This window comes from Panthera uncia (genome assembly GCF_023721935.1).
Source record: "Panthera uncia isolate 11264 chromosome C1 unlocalized genomic scaffold, Puncia_PCG_1.0 HiC_scaffold_4, whole genome shotgun sequence".
Lineage (NCBI taxonomy): Eukaryota > Metazoa > Chordata > Mammalia > Carnivora > Felidae > Panthera > Panthera uncia.
In genome coordinates, this window is record NW_026057585.1 from 71,134,561 (window position 1) to 71,152,604 (window position 18,044).

The window sequence follows — 18,044 nt, forward strand, 5'->3', positions numbered from 1 at the left end:
TAGGAATGATGGTAGAGGGGTGTGTGTGTGTGTGTGTGTGTGTGGCCTGTGCCTGAGGCTGCGGATGTTGGGGGCTGTGCTTGGGGAGTTACACCTTCTCCTTCTTGAAGCCTTAGGCTCATTCATATAATCAGTGAAAAACAGGGATTTTCTTGCTCCCTGAAGCAAGAGTTAATAAGGCGCCAAGCATAGAATTTTCTAAGATTTCCTCCCAGAACCCTCTTCTGGATCCCATCAGATCTCTGATGTCTCCCAAAGGATCTCTCAGCAGAGCTCTTCCCTTCCCGGGGGATCTCCCACCATTGAGGATCCCCCAGAAAGACCCTTCTGAATCTTTTTCTAGGCCTACCACCCCAGTGCACTTCCCAGGATTTTATGGCCAGATTCTGCACCAGGTCACTCTGGATCCCTGCCCTTGTCTATTCAGGAGCCAAAGTGGAGCCTTCATCACCAACACTCAGCAGTCCAGCTTCCCAGGCTCTGCCTGGCTGCCCCCAGGGGAATCCAGAGAATCCCCTCCTGCTGGAGGGCTCCCAGCTCAGGTACAGGGCTCCCACCCCCAACTTGCTCCAACTTGGGGGGGTGTCCTGCACTTCGGGGGGTGGATGTTGAAATGGGGAGAAAGGCTAGCCCCTCCCCCACCCTAGGGTGGAAAAACCAGAGAGGCAGCATTCCAGAGAAATGGGGAGGGGGCCTAGCAGAGGGCGCACAGAGATTATGGTCAAGTGGGAGACAGAGACACCAAGAAACCAATAAGAGACACGAGAGAGAGACCTGGAGAGAGAGACTCAGAGATGGGGGAGGGAGCACAGCGAGCCCTGGGAAGAAAAAACAGAGACCCAGGAAGAAAGAACAGAGAGACCCGAGGAGAGAGAACAGAGAGATCCGGCACGGGAGGACAGAGAGACCCGGGTAGAAAGAACAGAGAGACCCGGGAGAGAGAACGGCGAGACCCAGGGCGGGAGAACAGAGAGATCCGGGGAGGGAGCCACAGACAGCAGGAGAGACCCCGGGGCTGCGGGGGGTGAGACTGGGAGGCAGTGACACAGGGAGACAGAGATACAGAGACACTGAAGGGCACTGAGACCAAGGCACGGAGGAAAACAGAAAGCAGCTGAGACTGAAACGTGGGCACAGCGATGAGGACCGGGGCACACCAGGACGACACGGGACGGGACGGGACGCGGGGCGGCGACTGAGTGAACTTTCCGGAGCCGGTCCGAGTGGACACGTCCTCACGGGACAGGTCGCTCCGGGGCCTTCAGGTCGTTGCACCAGGGTGGGGGTGGGCACAGTCCGCCAGGCCTCTCCCCTGCCCACGCCGGCGACCGAGGCTGGCGGAGGGGGAGGGGGGGGGGCTCCAAACTCGCGCCCGGCAAACCCCGGGCCCGCACGTGCGCCAGGGCGGCGAGCGAGACGGGGGCGCGTCGGCTGCGGATCCCCTGCCGGCTGGGAGGGGGCGCCTGTGCGGCGGGGGCGGGGGCGCGGCCTGGACCCGCCCGGGGCTGGGGTAGCGGTGGGTGGCGGTGAGAGGTGGAGGGCCGCCCCCGGAGCGCGGCCGCGCCGGCGGGGGGAGACGAGGCGGAACCGAGAACGGGGAGCACAAATGCAAAGGGAAACTTTGCACTGGGGGCGCGCGGGCTGCGGCTCAGGTGCGGCGCGGAGGGCGGGGAGGAGGGGGGCGGCGAGGGGCGGCGAGGACCTAGCCAGCCGGCGGCGGTGGGGGGGGGGGGGGGGCGGGCGGGGGGGGAGGGGGGGGGGGGGCCGCCCAGCCGAGGCTGCGGGCGCGGCAGGTGGGGGCGCGGCCCGGCCTAAGCGGCGCCTCCAGCCCCGCTCGGAAGACGCGAGGAACGGGGAGAGGGCGAGGGGAGTGGGGAAGGAACGGATGCGAAGGGGACTGTAGGGGGGCCCGGGGGTCACTCACCGCCAATCCAGGGGCCGTCGGTCCGCATGTCCCCCCCCAACACACACAAGCCGCTGGGGCCGCTGATCCCGCTGCTCTTCTGCCGCCGCCGCCACCGCCGGGTCTTACTCCCGCCACCGCCGCCCGAGCCGGAGCCGGAGCCCGAGGTGGAGCAGGAGCAGGAGCCGGAGCCGGAGCCGGAGCCGCCGCCTCTGCCGACGCCGCCGCCACCGCTCCCGCCGCTCCCGCGCCAGCTCCAGCCGCGCGCCCCCGCTCGCGCCCGCGCCCGCGCCCCTGCCCCTGCCGTGCGCGTCCCCGGCGCCGCCCCTCCCCTCGTGCACTCTCGCTCGTAGAGCGGTGGAGCAGCGTAGGCCCAGCGAGGCCACAACCCAACCCTGAGTCTAAACGGACTGGAACTCCGATATTGGACCAGAACCTCAGTTGTGTGCAAGGACAGACCCAAACTCCCATACGAAGTCCATATCCTACTAGTGCCTCCCAGTCCTTACTATGAACCCGATACTACTCTTGGACCCCATTTCCTTCCTCTACAAATATGCCCCTGATACTGAGCCCAGACCCGTCTCCAAACTCAATATTGAGTCCAGACTCCTAATTCTGCTCCCACATTGGCCCAAGTAGTAATTTTAATCTACACCCGTATATTGGCCCCCAATACCAGTTCTGACTCTAAATCCCTCTATCATCTCTACCTACCTAAGCTTGATAAGGACACCAGCACTAACTCTGGGCCTTAAGTGGACTCCAGTTCTAATACTGAGCCCCAGATCCCTATATTAACCCTAAAGTCCAACAGTTACCTTGTTATGGGCCCCAGTACTTTTCTGAACCCCAAAACTTACATAAAACGCCAACACTGCACTCCCAGTCCCAGGTCAACACCAATACTTTCTGAATTGGGATTCCCAATTCCAGAATTGGGTTGGGTCATCAGAAAAGAACCCTACCACAGATGCTGACCTTAAACCCCACAAATCCTTGGGGCAACTTAGGACCCTAACTTGCCCCAACCGTAATTATCTTGGAATGCAAGATTAGTGAGACTGGCTTTGCAGAAACTCCGCACGAATCTTCATCCCCATGTTTGCCCTCCACTTATCTGACCTGATTTCAACCCCAGTTCCAACTGTGAACCTGAATCAAGTCTTTCATTGGCCCCTGAGTTCAAGACTTAATAATGTCACTCGAACCTGATGTAAAAAAAAACTTTGGTATTGAGTTTCTGACTCCTCATACCAAAACTCAAATGCTGACCTTATAAATTTCTGGGCTAAACCCATAAATTACCTGAAGATTTATTCCAAGTCCTAACTCAGAGGGAGACTTGGTAAGCTCCACACCAAGAACCACACACACCAAAGTCCCCCCACCATCCTTGCCCACCATCTAGACCCACCCTCCCGGTCCATGCCACCACTATTTAAGAATCAGCCACACAACCCTCTCCTTCCCTGGGCAAGATGGCAACCTGCCCCTATTGCCCTAGCTCAGTTGAGGATCCCGATGAGATTTCTGATCTCCTATGGGTCTCCTTGATACCTTTGTGAGTTTGGAGGTCAGGTGAGAAATAAACAAAGCTTGGGGATTGCTGAGACACCTGGATTCAGGGATCAAAGAGTTAATGTGCAGGGCAGGTGTGGAAGAGGGGTTTAGAGATCTGGGCTGAGGGGTCAAGTTCTGGTTTATCACCTAATTCACTGCCTGCTTTTGCCCAGGATTTGGATTCAGAAACAGTACGTGTGCGCCCCCTGGTGTGTAAGAAGGGGATGGACTGGCTCTGGTGATTCTGGGCCAACAGATCCGGATGACAAATGGATCAAAAATGAATATTCCTAAACCAGTGGTTTTTCACCCATTGGTAATTTTGGTACCCTGTGGAGGAGGTATTGTAAGTTTCATGTATCTTTAGACATTTTTCTTGGTTTTCTGAGTTTGGAACCAGTTTAGTTTTTTGTTTTTGTTTTCTGAATTTAAAAACATATACTTTTTAGTCAATTATGCCTGCTCTTTGCTGACTTATGAACAGTCCTTCCCCTTGGCGTCAATGACCTATACCTTCCTCAAAGGCCTATTCCCTTTCTCAATCTCCTTTACCATCGCCTGCTTTTCCCAAGGTCTGTCCTAGGCCACCCTTTTTCCCTATCTGCCCCTTCTCCCTGGGCCATCTTGATCACTGCCAACTGTATGTTGATGACTTCCAAATCGATCTCCGGTTTGGGCCTCTCTTCTGAACTCAGTTCTCGTATAGCCAACAACCTTCTCCATAGCGCTCCCTGGATGTTCCTCAGGTAAACTGAATTCACTCTGTCTCCCACTGCAGATCTATTGACCACCAGGTCTTCGTGTCATGCCATGGAATCCTTCATTCCATCACTGGGTGAGAAACACAGACACTTTCTCTCCCGCATCCCCATCCAGTCACCAGTCCTACAAACCTTGAAAATAGAAAGGGACTAGAGGCCTTATATGTAGCTCTGTGAGGGACATAAGGGAGGGTGCAGGAGGAGAGAGAGAAAGATGAGGAAGGGGGAGGGAAGGAGCTGCAGGAGAGAGAGAGTTTATGATTTTTGGGGGTTTTGGTCCATACAAAACCAAGTTGGCCATCAAATCTCTTGCATATGGTGAAAAAATCACAGCCCTTAAGTCTTGCTCTTTCTTTTTTTTAATATTTATTTTTTTTAATGATTATTTTTGAGAGAGCGTGAGCAAGGGAGGGGCAGAGAAAGGGGGAGACAGAGAATTTGAAGCAGGCTCCTTGCTGTCAGCACAAAGCGCGATGTGGGGCTCACACCCACAAACCATGAGATCATGACCTAAGCTGAAGTCAGATGCTCAACCAACTGAGCCACCCAGGTGACCCAAGTCTTGCTCTTTTTTAAGTGGGTACCTTGGAACTTGTTTATAGCCATTGCTTCCTCCGGAAAGCCATTTTTTATGTGTACTTACTTATTTTGAGAATCCCAAGTAGGCTCTATAATAATAGCATTCAGAGCCCCATGCAGGGATCAAACTCATGAACCATGAGGTCATGACCTGAGCCAAAATCAAGAGTTGGAGGGATGCTTAACCCACTGAGCCACCAGGGGTCCCAACTTTTTTTTTTTTTAATGTTCATTTATTTTTGGAGCGAGAGAGTGGAGGAGGGGCAGAGAGAGAGGGAGACAGAGGATCTAAAGAGGGCTCTGCGCTGACAGCAGAGAGCCTGATGCGGGACTCCTCACTCATGAACCGTGAGATCATGACTTGAGCCAAAGTTGAACCCTTAACCAACTGAGTCACCCAAGCACCCCTAGAAAGACATTCTTTTTTTTTTTTTTTAATTTTTTAATGTTTATTTTTGAGAGAGAGAGAGACAGAGTACGAGCAGAAGAGGGGCAGAGAGAGAGAGAGAGGGATACACAGAATCAGAAGCAGGATCCAGGCTCTGAGCTGCCAGCACAGAGCCTGACATGGGGCTCGAACCCACGAACCATGACATCATGACTTGAGCTGAAGTTGGACGCTTAACCGACTGAGCCCCCCAGGCCCCCCCCCCCCCCCCAGAAAGCCATTCTTAACCCCTGGCTGGGTTGAGGGCTTGCCCGCTGAAGCACTAAGCACTCAATATCACCACCCCACAAACTGTGGGTTCCTTGCAGGCAGGAGGGATGAGACTGTTGTCCACTGCCATATCCCTGTGTCTAGCACAGGGGCCTGACACACCTGACAAGAGGTGCTCAATACGTACTTGTTACAGGCATGGAAAGGTACATTTTCCTCTTCTGTGCTCAGGGATGCATCAGACATAAAGGACTAGGGAGGGAGAAGCTCCCTGACCAGGCCTCAGAGCTCATCCATACCTGGGGCTTCTGTAGGCCCAGCGTGTGAGGAAGAGGGGCTTATGATGTTTACTGCCATGCACACCTGCTAGCCCGGGCCTCACTAGGTCTGAAGCTCTGGCAGCCCAGCTCCCTCTGCCCAGCACAGCCTGGTCTGTGACCACGACGCTGGGAAGGTAGGTGGCCAAGGGCCCTCACACTCCTGTGGTTGAAGTCGGCAGCCCCCTCTCACCACCGCGCTGACCAGGCTCTTGCTTCAACCCCCACAAGGACGCAGTGGTCTTAGAACCTCGGCCCACTGGGATCCGGCCCCCTGCTCACCCACCTTTTGGTGCCACGTGTGGTCAAGTGTTGGTTGAGGCAGGGCACGAGAGTGCCTATGTGCAGGCTGCCTGGGCCTCACGTGAAACTGGACACAAGGCCAAGGTGGAGAAAGCAGAGGCCCAGGCCGCAGGGCCACACAGACAAGAGCTCAGGTGGCTCGGCCTGTGAGAACATGACAGCTATGGAAGGAGAGGAGCCAAGGCTCTGTCCGGACTGCCAAACTCTGAGCACAGGGTCCATGTGGGACTGCCCTGCTGCCCCGCTCCTGGGCCTGGCAGGGAGGGACGTCCTTGTGCTCATCTGTGAAGGCCGAGTGGTACCACGTGGTAGTTCTGTGTCCGCTGTGTTCCAGCCCCAGGGTGCAGGGTGAGGGGAGAGCCAGATGTCAACTCCCACTCACTGTTCACCCTTTGTCCAGGTCCTGGGCCCACTGGACACACTCTTCAAACTCATGACGTAAATACATCTCTTAGTCAGCCTAAATCAAATTAAATTCAGCTTGAGTCCCCACCCAGCAGATCAGCAAGACGTCCGTTTCACTCTCAGCTCTCCTTCACCCCCCTCCAGTTGTCCAAGAATTCCAGGGGCTGCATAACCCCCAAAACGCTAAGTCTGTGCTCCACGGCTTTGCAGGGAAAGGCTGAGGTCTTTTCTAATGTTTATTTATTTATTTTAAGAGAAAGAGCGAGCACAAGCTGAGGGAGGGACAGACAGAGGGAGAGAGAGAGAGACAGACAGACAGACAGAGAGAGAGAGAGAGAATCCCAGGCAAGGTCCACCCTCAGCACAGAGCCTGATGTGGGGATCGATCCCATGAGCCCTGAAATGATGACCTGAGCCGAAATCGAGAGTAGGACGCTCAACCCACTGAGCCACCCAGGCGCCTAAGGTTGACGTCTTTTTGACGCCACTGATGTTGTTGTAGACTTCAGCCGTCACTGCCACGGGGCTCCACTATTCGGCCCTGTCTTCAGGGCCTCACTTGTCCGGCTTAGGCCTTGGTAAGGGGGCCCCTCACTCCCTCCATCCAGGCCCTTTCAAGGGGGCCTCTCCTCGAGGGCCACAACGTTGCAACCTCAAGTTCTTGGCATTTGGGGTGCTACCCAGGCACTTTCCTGGAGGTTGTGTCAGAGTGGTCTGGGGAATGCCTGACCCCTGGTCCTGTCTTCTGTGCTGGCCAATCAATACCCTGAGATACATGGTGTCCTCCCTTTTAGCCAGTCGGAAGGAGTTTAGTTTAGACTCCAGAACTGCAAAGCAGTCTGTTTACCCTCTCAGGTGTGGGGTGGGAGAAAAAAGGTGGAGGCCTCAAACACAAAGACCTGGCTAATGCCTTTCATTCCTTCCTGATGAGTCACTATAGGGGGGGCGGGGGAATAAGCCAGGGGTTCATTTTTCAGTAGAACACTCGGCTGAGGACTTCGCCTTAAGCTTCTCTGAGGAAACAGAAGCCACCAAAGGAAGACTCCATCATCCCCCCTCAACCGCTACCAAATCCATAGACCCAGACACTTCTATTCCTTCCTCTCTGTCTCCCTCCTGGTTCCAAGGAGGCTGCGCCCCACCATAGCAGGGGCTGACCCCCACCTGTGTGCAGGATGCTTTGGCTCCTCCAGGACTTTGTTAGTCTCCCCGCCCCCGCCATATTTTTATCCCTTGTCATTTCCACCTGCTTGCAGTCAAGCTCAGGTCTCTCCCATCCTCAGAAAAATTCCTTGCTTTGACCCCACACTCCTTAGAGGGGGGACATTAACCATTTCTCCGCTCTCCTTCACAGCAAGCCCCAGAGTTGTTTATACACGAAGCTCCCACTCTTTCATCTCGTGGGCACACTCAGCCCACTGCAATCTCGCTTTCGGACCAACTCTCCACGGCGATTGCTCTTGACATGATGGCTATTCACCTCCATCTTGCCAAACCCGATGGCCTTGACTCTGTTTTCAGCTCAGTGGCCTTTGCTACCTCCTGCCATCCACCGGAGTCACTTCAGTATAAGTGCAGACAGGCCAGCTCCTTGACGTCATCACAATGGCCATCTTCCACAGGCCACTTAGGTCACCCATTCTCTCTCTCTCTCTCTCTCCTTTTTTTTTTTTTTTTAAGATTTTATTTTTACATAATCTTCACACCCAGCACGGGGCTCAAACTCACAACCCTGAGATCAAGCGTCTCATGTTGTACCAACTGAGCCAGTCAGGCGCCCCAGGCCACCCATTGTCACTGGGTCTTGTCCCCATCTCTGACCTCACCTCTGCTGTTCCCACCTTGCTCTTGTGACTTCGTGATAGCTCTTTGGTCTCCTCAGACACCACCCTTTTTGACCTGTTGGTGTTCTCCTAACACATCAGCTCTCTCCCTGTTTCACTTTTTTTCTTGGCCCTCTTAGATGCCAAGGCCCCAAATTTTAATAACACTTGACAATACCCCAAGTCCTTTGCCTCTTTGCTTTTTGATCATATGTGTTGGGCATCCCCCAACTCCGATGAACACTCCTATCTGCTTGCTTTCTTTCTTTCTTACAATTTTATTTTTTTTATTTATAAATTAAAAAAAAATTTTTTTTAACGTTTTATTTATTTTTGAGACAGAGAGAGACAGAGCATGAACGGGGGAGGGGCAGAGAGAGAGGGAGACACAGAATCGGAAGCAGGCTCCAGGCTCTGAGCCATCAGCCAAGAGCCCGACGCGGGGCTCCAACTCACGGACCGCGAGATCATGACCTGAGCCGAAGTCGGACGCCCAACCGACTGAGCCACCCAGGCACCCCACAATTTTATTTTTAAGTAATCTCCACACTCAATGTGGGGCTTGAACTCACAACCCTGAGATCAAGAGTCGCGTGTTCTACCGACTGAGCCAGCCAGGTGCCCCTCCTGTGTGCCCTCTTGTGCTGTGCTCAAGCAGGCAAAGTGACTCCACAGGTCAGCTTGACGTTCGCATAAATCATAGGCACTGGCTGCATGTTGGCCCTCGACACGGCTCTCTACCTATGCTTGGTGACGGCTACTTCCAGCCTTCCCCTTCCTCTTTCAGCCTCCCTCCAGCCCATTTCCTCCTCCGTGGCAGATGTGACTGTGCTGCTCCCTGACAGGAGTAGAGCCGCCAGACCAGAACTCCCCCACTCTCCATCCACAACCCACATCTCCCTACAGCTGCCCTCTCCCCTGCTACACTAGAGAAAGCCCCCCTCCTCCTACCTCAGGCTGGTTCTGCCCATCTTTGATTCCCTAGGCCCCACTCCTTCTCTGAGCGCCCTCCCAACTAGATCCTTCCTATCAACCTGCCCCCTGCGACCTCCACCAGCTCCCTTCCCCACTGCTGGCCATTATGGGTTCCTGTTCACTCCAGCATTCAGTCAGATTTGACTTTCACCTCCCACAGCTCCCCCAAAACACGATATTGGACATATGGCCTCTGTGTCTCACACTGGATGGGCTTTTAATTTTTTTTCAGTATTCATCTTATTAGACCTCTTGATTATGTCACTCTTAAAAAAAAAAAAAAAACACTAGCTTCTTTGACTCCCTGGACACTGTACTTTCCTGGTTTGTCTCTTAACTCCTTGATCTCCTCCTCAGGCTTCTCTGCAGGGTCACCTTCCCCCACGAAATGCTCATGTTCCTCAAGGCTGATTCCCAGGCCTTTCCCCTCTCTCACTGTGGACTCTCCCTGGTGATCTCATCCATGCCTACAGCTTCGATTACCATGTATCTGCTGACAGTTCACACCTTTATGTCTCCAGCCCGGGGAAGCTCCTGTCTAAGCTCCTGACCAGCAGGTATCTGGCCAACCGCCTAGTCAACATCTCCACCTCGATGTCTCAAAGGCACCCATCCCCAGCATGTCCAAGATCTAACTTGTGACCCTCGCTTTCTCACCTCTCCGATGTTCTCTCAGTAAATGGCACCATTGTCCACCGAACAGGCAAGCCAGAGTCCTAGGAGCCACCCCCAAATCCTGCCAATTTTCCCTCCAAAGCATCTCTCCAACCTCCCTTCTTCTCTTCATCTCTACGGGTACTTCACTAGTCCCAGCTACCATTGCGTCTTGTCTGGATTCCTACAGTGGCTCCTAAGTGATCTCACTCCACCTGCTCTGCCCTTCTCCGGTCTTACCACGACACTCCCCTTTCAAGACCTTCTAATGGCTTCCTATTACTCCTGGGATAAAAAAGCCAGCTCCTTACCTTGTGCCGACTGCTCTCCTCTTGCCTACCGCCCAGTCTCATCCAGGATCATGCTTCCCCTTGTTCAGCTCCCTCCAGCTGTGCTGTCTTCCTTCCGGTTCCTCAAACACACAAGTACACCCCACCCCCAACCACCAGTCCATTCTTTCTAGAAGATTTCCCCACCCACCTTTTTTACCTTTTAGGCCATCTTTAGCCTTCCTTGACCCTTGGCCTAGGTCAGAGTTGTTTGTTAGACATTCTTACAGAGCCCTGTTTCCTCCATCAATAATGATGCATATATATCTGTCTGGGACCCCAGCTCTGTGTAGAAGGTGGGTGGAGTCCACGGGCATCTCAGGCAATGTGGACAATGAGATTCAGAAGCGCGGTGAGAGCTTCTGGCTAGAGCCCTGGAGCTGCATAGGTGTATGTCGGGAACACCTCCAGTTTTCCAGGGAGGAAACCCGCGCCGCCAGTATCCCCAATGCCAGAGGCTGGACTGGCCCCCGTCAGGACAGACCAGACGCTGGGGGCAGCCTGGGATCTGGAGACATACGCACCTGGTCTGAGTTACTCCCATGGCACTTACTAGCCCCGTGGTCTTGAACAAATTACTTCTCTCAGCCTCAGTTTCCTCTTCTGTAAAAAGGGCACGCTACTTACTTTGCCAGCCTTGTAAGAGTGGCATGAAATTGTGTTTCTAAAGAGCTTCACCAGAGCCTCACACCACAGGTTCTTGAAAATAGAAGCCATTTGATGATTATTGGAATTAGCATAATCAAGCCTCTAATAGCACCAGTTTGGAGGACTGTTTAAAAGCTAATCCCACTGGGCCCCATATCCTGGTAATCCTCAGCCACTATCTGAATGAGAGCTGGCTTCATCCTCCATCAACCTTCTTCTGCATTTCCTCTCCCCTGATCCAGCTCCCCACTGCTCCCTCCCCAACCTTCCCTGGAGCCCTCCAGAAGCCCTCAGCCCCCTTGGAGGTCCTTCTTCTAATTCCCACCTAACTGAGGACCCAGCAACAGTCTCCAGGGCGGCTGCCATTCTCTACAGCTACAGAGTGAGGAGGCAGGGGCAGAGCCTTCCTCGTTCTCAAAAGCCACTCCCAGATCATTATTCCTTCAGCCTCACGGAAAAAAAAGCCCTGCTCATTTAAGGCTCATGCCATCTGGCTCTTGCAATTCATTCATTCAACCAAGATTTATCGAGTGCTTTTTCCTCCTTCTCTCCCTTATCTTCTTTCAGGAAGGATTTTGGTGACTTGGAAAAAAACTTGTAATGTAAGATGCCTAGAACCTAGTAGGACTCTGTGTTTGTGAATAAATGAATACATTTAGAAATATTATATAGATATCGACCTCTCCCCGATACCCGCTTCAGAGGTGGGTTTCGACGAACACAGAAAAGCGGAAGGCTTAGTCTTAGACCTCCCTTGAGTTGTTCCGTTGGGAGCTGGTCTGCCATTTTAAATGTCCTTCTAAGTTCTAAAGGGGATCACATCTCATAATGCTTGTCACCATCTGGAGCTTGGGATATAGATACCTCAAGAAAATGTTGCTCTCTCCCCATGAACCCCAGCAAAGAGATGCAGGAAAGCAGGACCCCTACCCCATTCACCACAGCACGTTCTTATTCTCCTCAAGACCATCATATGAGGCTGGGCTGCCAAATGTGACTTGCTTTAATGACGGGCAGGGCAGCTTAAAAGAGCAATTATGATGCAGAAAGAGAAAATTACAGGTGGACAATAAGCCAGACTTTCCCAGAGATCAAAGGAAAAAATATCTCAAGGTTCAAATGTTAACTTGACTCTCGGTCCTCCATTCTACAAGCCACTTTCAGAAAATCCTTTCCTTCTTGGCCACATGGGGCAGTGGGGCAGCGGCGGGGGGGGGGGTGTCTATCTCTCTGGCTCCCTTCCCTTCCTCCATTCAGTTCCCCAAGTCAAGATAACTGAGGAGTCATGTCTGCAGCTTTATTAAGTTGGTCAGTAACATTCACGCTGTCACCTCTTCCCAAAGATCATGCTTGGGGGGAAGGGTGTTGGCAGTCTACATCCCATTTTTCAAGGTGGGTTTCTTTTCTTTGAGGGCTTTCTTTTCGAGATTCAATATCTATACTGGTTTCCTTAAATGTTGAACTCGCTAAACAAACACATTGATACCCATAACTCAAAGACAGACGTTTCTTCTTATTCTAAAGCCATGTTGAGAAAGGAAATAATTCCTTAACTGCCTCATAATTAGCAGTGTGTCTTCCCTTTTCCCTGGGAATCAGTAAATCCGATTATTGTGGCAAGGGTAGAATGTCTGCTCCTTTCTTGATCCCCTTTGGGATTTGTTTGAATAAGAATATGGTCATAGTCCCTTTAATGACTTCTCAATGATTTTCACAAGAGAGGCTTTGATGGCTTGATTTTAGGAAGCCTCAATTACATTCTTGCCAAGAGCTAATATCAATTTGGGGGAAAGAGAAAGGGGATGACCTATTCTCCCAGTTAAATAAAATTACGAGTAAGTGTATGAAGAAACTGAGAAGAAAAAAAAAAAAAACCCAAGCAGTAATCAAGACGGTGTGATGCTGGCATAAAATATACAAACCAATGGAACAGAACTGAGAGTCCCGAAATAAACCCTTATTACATTTATGGTCAGTTGATTTTGACAGAGTGCCAAGGCAGTTTGATGAGGGTAAGCATAGTCTTTTCAACAAATGGTTCTGGGGCAATTGGATATCCACGTGCAAAAATATTAATTTAGACTCTTATCTCATGCCATACTCAAAAGTTAACTCAAAATGGGTCACAGATCTAACTGTAGGAGCTAAAACTATAACACTCTCAGAAGTAAGCGTAGGGCGTGCCTGGGTTGGCACCTGACATTGATTTTAGCTCAGGTAGTGATCTCAGGGTCATGAGTTCAAGCTCCGAGTTAGGCTCCGCATTGGGCTCTGACCTGGGCATGAAGCCTACTTAAAAAACAAAATAAAATAAAAAGAAGAAAACATAGGAGTAAATCTTTGCGACCTTGGGCTAGGAAGCGTTCTTAGGTATGACACCAAAAGCACAAGTAATAGAAGAGAAAATGATACATCAGGCTTCATAAAAATTAAAAACTTTTCATTTCAAAAAACACCATTAAGAAAGTGAAAACAAGGTTCGGTTCAGACTAGGGGAAAATATCTGTAAAACTTATGTCTGATTAAAGGATTTGTATCCAGAATATACCACTCAGTGATTAGAAGACTAATAACTAAATTTAAAAGTGGACAAAGGGGGGCACCTGGGTGGCTCAGTCAGTTAAGCGTCTGACTTCCGCTCAGGTCATGATCTCACAGTTCGTGAGTTTGAGCCCCGCATTGGGCTCTGTGCTGACAGCTCAGAGCCTGGAGCCTGCTTCGGATTCTGTGTCTCGATCTGTCTCTGCCCCTGCCCCGCTCATGCTCTGTCTCTCTCCTTAAAAAATAAATAAAAACATTTAAATAAATAAATAAATAAAAGTGGGCAAAGGAATTGATTAGATATTTTGCCAAAGAAGATATATGAATGGCCAATAGGCGTGTGAAAAGACCCTCACCGTTAGCCGTTAGGCTCATGTGGATTAAAACCACAATGAGATACCACTGTGCGCCCACTAGGATGGCTATAATAAAAGAGGCATAACAAATGGTGATGAGGACGCAGAGAAAGAGGAGCCTTCATACCTCGCTGGTGGGAATGAGAAATGGTGCAGCTTGTGACACCAGTTTGGCAGATTCTTCACATAAATTTACCCTGTAACCCCGCAATCTTACTCGTAGGTACCTGCCTGGGAGGAAAGAAAACACACACGTCTATGCAAAGACTTCTGTATGGAAGTCCATAGTCGCAGTATTCTCAATACTCAACTGTTTATCTCAATAAACTCAACTGTTTATCAACTGGCGGATGGATAAACAAAATGTAGTGTATATGTACTGTAGAATACTATTTGGCAATAAAAAGGATGGATTCTATGGATGAACTTCAAAAACATGCTCAGTGAAAGAAGCCAAACACAAAAAAATCACATATGATACGATTCCATTTATAGAAAATGCCCAGAAAAAGCACATCTACAGAAACAGAAAGTAGATTAGTGGTTGCCTGTGGGAACATGGAGCGGCTAGAAATGAGCACAAGGATTCTGTTTGGGGCGATGGAAATGTGTGTGGGATAGTTGCACAACTCGGCAAATGTACTAAAAATCATTGAAGGATGCGCTAAAAACAAAACAGACAAGCAAAAACAACAACAAGGTAGGAAAGAGACAAATGGAACTAAGGGCGATGTCAGTATCCATGACGAGTTCCATATTTGACTGAGCTTCCTGACAGCCAAAGGAAAAAGGAAACATAATTGAGAATGCAGTTCATAGTAGCTTTAGGATTCAGAACAAAACAAAACAAGTTGTTTAAGAGCAACCTTGCCTCTTCAGGACAATAGACCTGAGAAAATTTTTTCCTAGTGAGAAGACAGCACATGAGCTAGTGAACACCCCGTGCACCATACTACTGTCGATTTAATTTTGAGATTTCTTTGACAGTTTCATGTGATGTCGTCACTGTCATTGCTGGAATCAGGCTAGAGTTGTGTCGTTCAATATGGTAGCCACCGTTTGCGTGTGGCTATTTCAATTCAAATTAATTAAACGTAAATACAATTAGAAATCAATTTCCTTAGGTACCCTAGCCACATTCCAAGTGCTCTGTAGCCACATGGGATCATGGCTACCATATTGGATGGTGCACTTATAGAATATTTCCATCACTGCAGAAAGTTCTATTGGGTAGTACGAGGCCAGAGGGTCGTTTAGTGAAAGCAAATAAAAGTTTGAAGGTTGGAATGTTGGGGAAAGAGTGATTCTGTTCCAACCTTGGCAAGGGCAGAACTTTTTTTTTTATTTTAATAAAACTTTATTAAAGTTGTGAGCTTAACATTAAGTATTCAGGAAACCGTGTTTCTTACATAGAGAAGGTGAAAACATGAGGCAGAACAAGTATTCGATCTGCTTTCAATTTATTTTCATTCTTTATTTACTAAGTTTGTTTTCATGTTTATTTATTTGAGAGAGAGAGACAGAGAGAATATGAGAAGGGGTGGAAGAGGGACAGGGAGAGAGGGAGACACAGAACTTGAAGCAGGCTCAGGCTCCGCACTGTCAGCACGGAGCGGGACTCCAACCGACAAGCTGTGAGATCATGACCTGAGCCAAAGTCGGACCCTTAACCGACTGAGCCACCCAAGTGCCCCTGATCTGCTTTCAATTTAATGGCAACAAGCGGCCACTTGATCTGGGGATGGTCCAGATCTCTTCCCCTGTATATTCCACCTCTTTCTCTCCCCTCAGCCTAATCAGTTAAGGGTCAGTTCTCTGATGTAATCGTACCCAGTTTATTCACACAATGAAACATCTTATTAGCGAGTGCCAGATAATGACTGTTTGCCCCATCAGTATTTATGGACAACACACATGTTGAACAAGGGACAGGCCTCTTCAATCTACTCTGCTAACTTCACAACACTGAGAAAGCAGGAGGGGAGCGCAGAAAGATGGGTTGGGGGTAGGCGTGGAGATTTTATCATAAAATGTTATCAATAGGACAGAGTTTGGCATAGAAATTTCTCAGCTTTTTCTAACTCGTCCATGGAGCAGTGGGGTAGGCAGAGGCCCACGAGGGGCACACTCGAGGAGCAACATTTGGTTAGTTTAGCCGCTTAGCTAATGACTGGGCTTTTGTTTTGCAAAGCTCCCTTTGGCTGCCTTCTCTTTTGCTGAGTGGAGTATTCAGGCTGCCGGAGTTTGATATGCAGAGCCGGGGAGGGCCAGAGCCCGTCTGGCCGGCAGAGGCGGAAGCATCAGTGGATGGGGGAGGAGAGGAAGAGCATGAGATCTGCCTTGGGGGAGAGATGCTTCAGGGGTACGAGTCTGAGGGGATTCTGCCCTACAGAGGGTCGCGCAATCCGTTCTCCCAGTTCTCCAAGAAACTTTTGGTCACGCCGGAGTCAGGTTCGTATCTGGGGGGATTTCATGGTGTGTGACTTCAAGCAGTGGTCAAGGAGATTCAATCCAGGGGGTTTTGTCTGAGGTTTTTTTATTTTTAAATATTTATTTTGGGAAGAGCGCAAGTGGGGAAGGGGCAGAGAGAGAGGGGAACAGAGGATCCGAAGCGGGCTCTGTGCTGACAACCAGCGAGCCTGATGTGGGGCTCGAACTGACGAACTGCGAGATCATGACCTGAGCCCAAGTCGGACACACTCAACCGACTGAGGCACCCAGGTGCCCGTGAGATTTTTTTTTTTTACCTCACGGGTGATGGGTCTAAGGCTACATCTTGGATTAATCCATTCTTCTCAAACTCCAGAGAACAACCTCAGACTGCCAAGCTTGCAGATTTCCAGCACAAAGAAATGAAGATTGATCAGGCCTGGGCTGTAATGAAACTTGGATTCCCATCTCAAAGTCAGGGGGAGATTGTGGAAACCGCTCTGAGATAGAAACAACAACTGTGGTAGTACTAGGTCTCTTTGGGGCCCGTATGTGCCTTCCTGAAGCATGGGACATACAGAGACCAGAGTGACAAAAGGGCCATGTGGCCACGTGACTCCTGACCCAAGAGTCAACAGCTCTTTCTGCATAATAGCACACAGCATCTTGGCCAGATGCCCAGAGGAGACCGATGAAAGTCTTTCTTTCTCGTAGATCCTCTAACCAACGGCTTAGCCCCGCCCCGACCCCTCCTCAGCTGGTGTGAAACCAAAGGGAACCAAACCCCTGACAGCTTGTACCAGAATCCACGGAGCCAGGCTCCTGCAGGAGGGAAGGAAAGGGATTCTGGGACACACATAGGTGGAGCTGAAGAAGAGAACAGGAGAGTTTGAGAGAAGTTTTTCCTCCCAGCGTCGAGTGGGTGGGCATTTTCGATGTAGGCAGAGCCTGCGTGAAAAGCCCCTTGCTTACTGAGGTGCTGTTAGGGGTCCAGCCATTCCTAAAAACCGTTCTCTGGACACTCTTGTCCAGGTTGGAAAAAAGCTCAAGTCAGAAGTCAGCCACGATTTTGTACATTTTTTTCTGTGATTTAGGTATGTGTGTTTCTGGTTAATTGGTCACTTACAGTAAACAGTGCTTCTCCATCCCTTCCACATTTGGAGTGTGGTATTGGAGTGAAAAACACCAAGAATTATTGACCAAAGCAGGTCGGGAGTGGACCCAACCATGCCACTGAGGTGAGCAAGGTGGGTGCCACATTGTGGCATCCGGGGGGCGGTGAGGAATATACTGAGGAGCAGTGGACATTCGGCAGGAGAAGGAAAAGAGAGGAGAGACCAGGTGGAGGCCACAGTGACGTCTGGCTCTGGAGCTGCTGGAGGGTGTAACTGCTGAGAACGGACGGTTCAACCACCCAGCCAGACAGTGTGGAGGGGTGGCAGCCCGGGCAGGGAGCTGTGTGGACACATTCGATCAGAACAAATCTTGAGCAGCAGCTGTAGTTATCGCTAAGAGGCATGTGATGACCCTTGGCCATTCTCCAAGACTCCTCCTTCTTTGGCTGTACCAAAAAAAAAAAAAAAAAAAAAGAGAATTAGTTGTCATGTGATGGGAATCACTAACTCTGTATATTTCAAGTTGTTAGCGCTTTCACTAACATCTATAATTGTCCGGGGGATGTAGTATACATTTTATTTTGTTTCGTAGGGAGGGAGAACCCAGTAACTCACATAGGTCCTTCCTATAGGAAAAGCTCTCAATCCATATAGTCAGGGATCTGGGTAGAGGGGATCAGGAGC

General features: G+C 50.5%; 1 protein-coding gene across 5 annotated transcripts in view; it reads right to left on the reverse strand.

The window, feature by feature from the left end:
- The window catches only part of PTPRF (protein tyrosine phosphatase receptor type F), an 88,258-nt gene extending 86,065 nt beyond the window's left edge, over nt 1-2,193 (reverse strand). For 2 of the 5 annotated variants that reach the window (XM_049617308.1, XM_049617306.1), the window contains exon 1: nt 1,925-2,192. The gene's annotated coding sequence lies outside the window, so the exon portion shown is untranslated. Of the gene's footprint in view, nt 1-1,924 lie in introns of all 5 variants that reach the window. The other 3 variants (XM_049617311.1, XM_049617310.1, XM_049617307.1) reach the window with 2 other exon arrangements.
- Between the last annotated feature and the right edge of the window lie 15,851 nt (nt 2,194-18,044).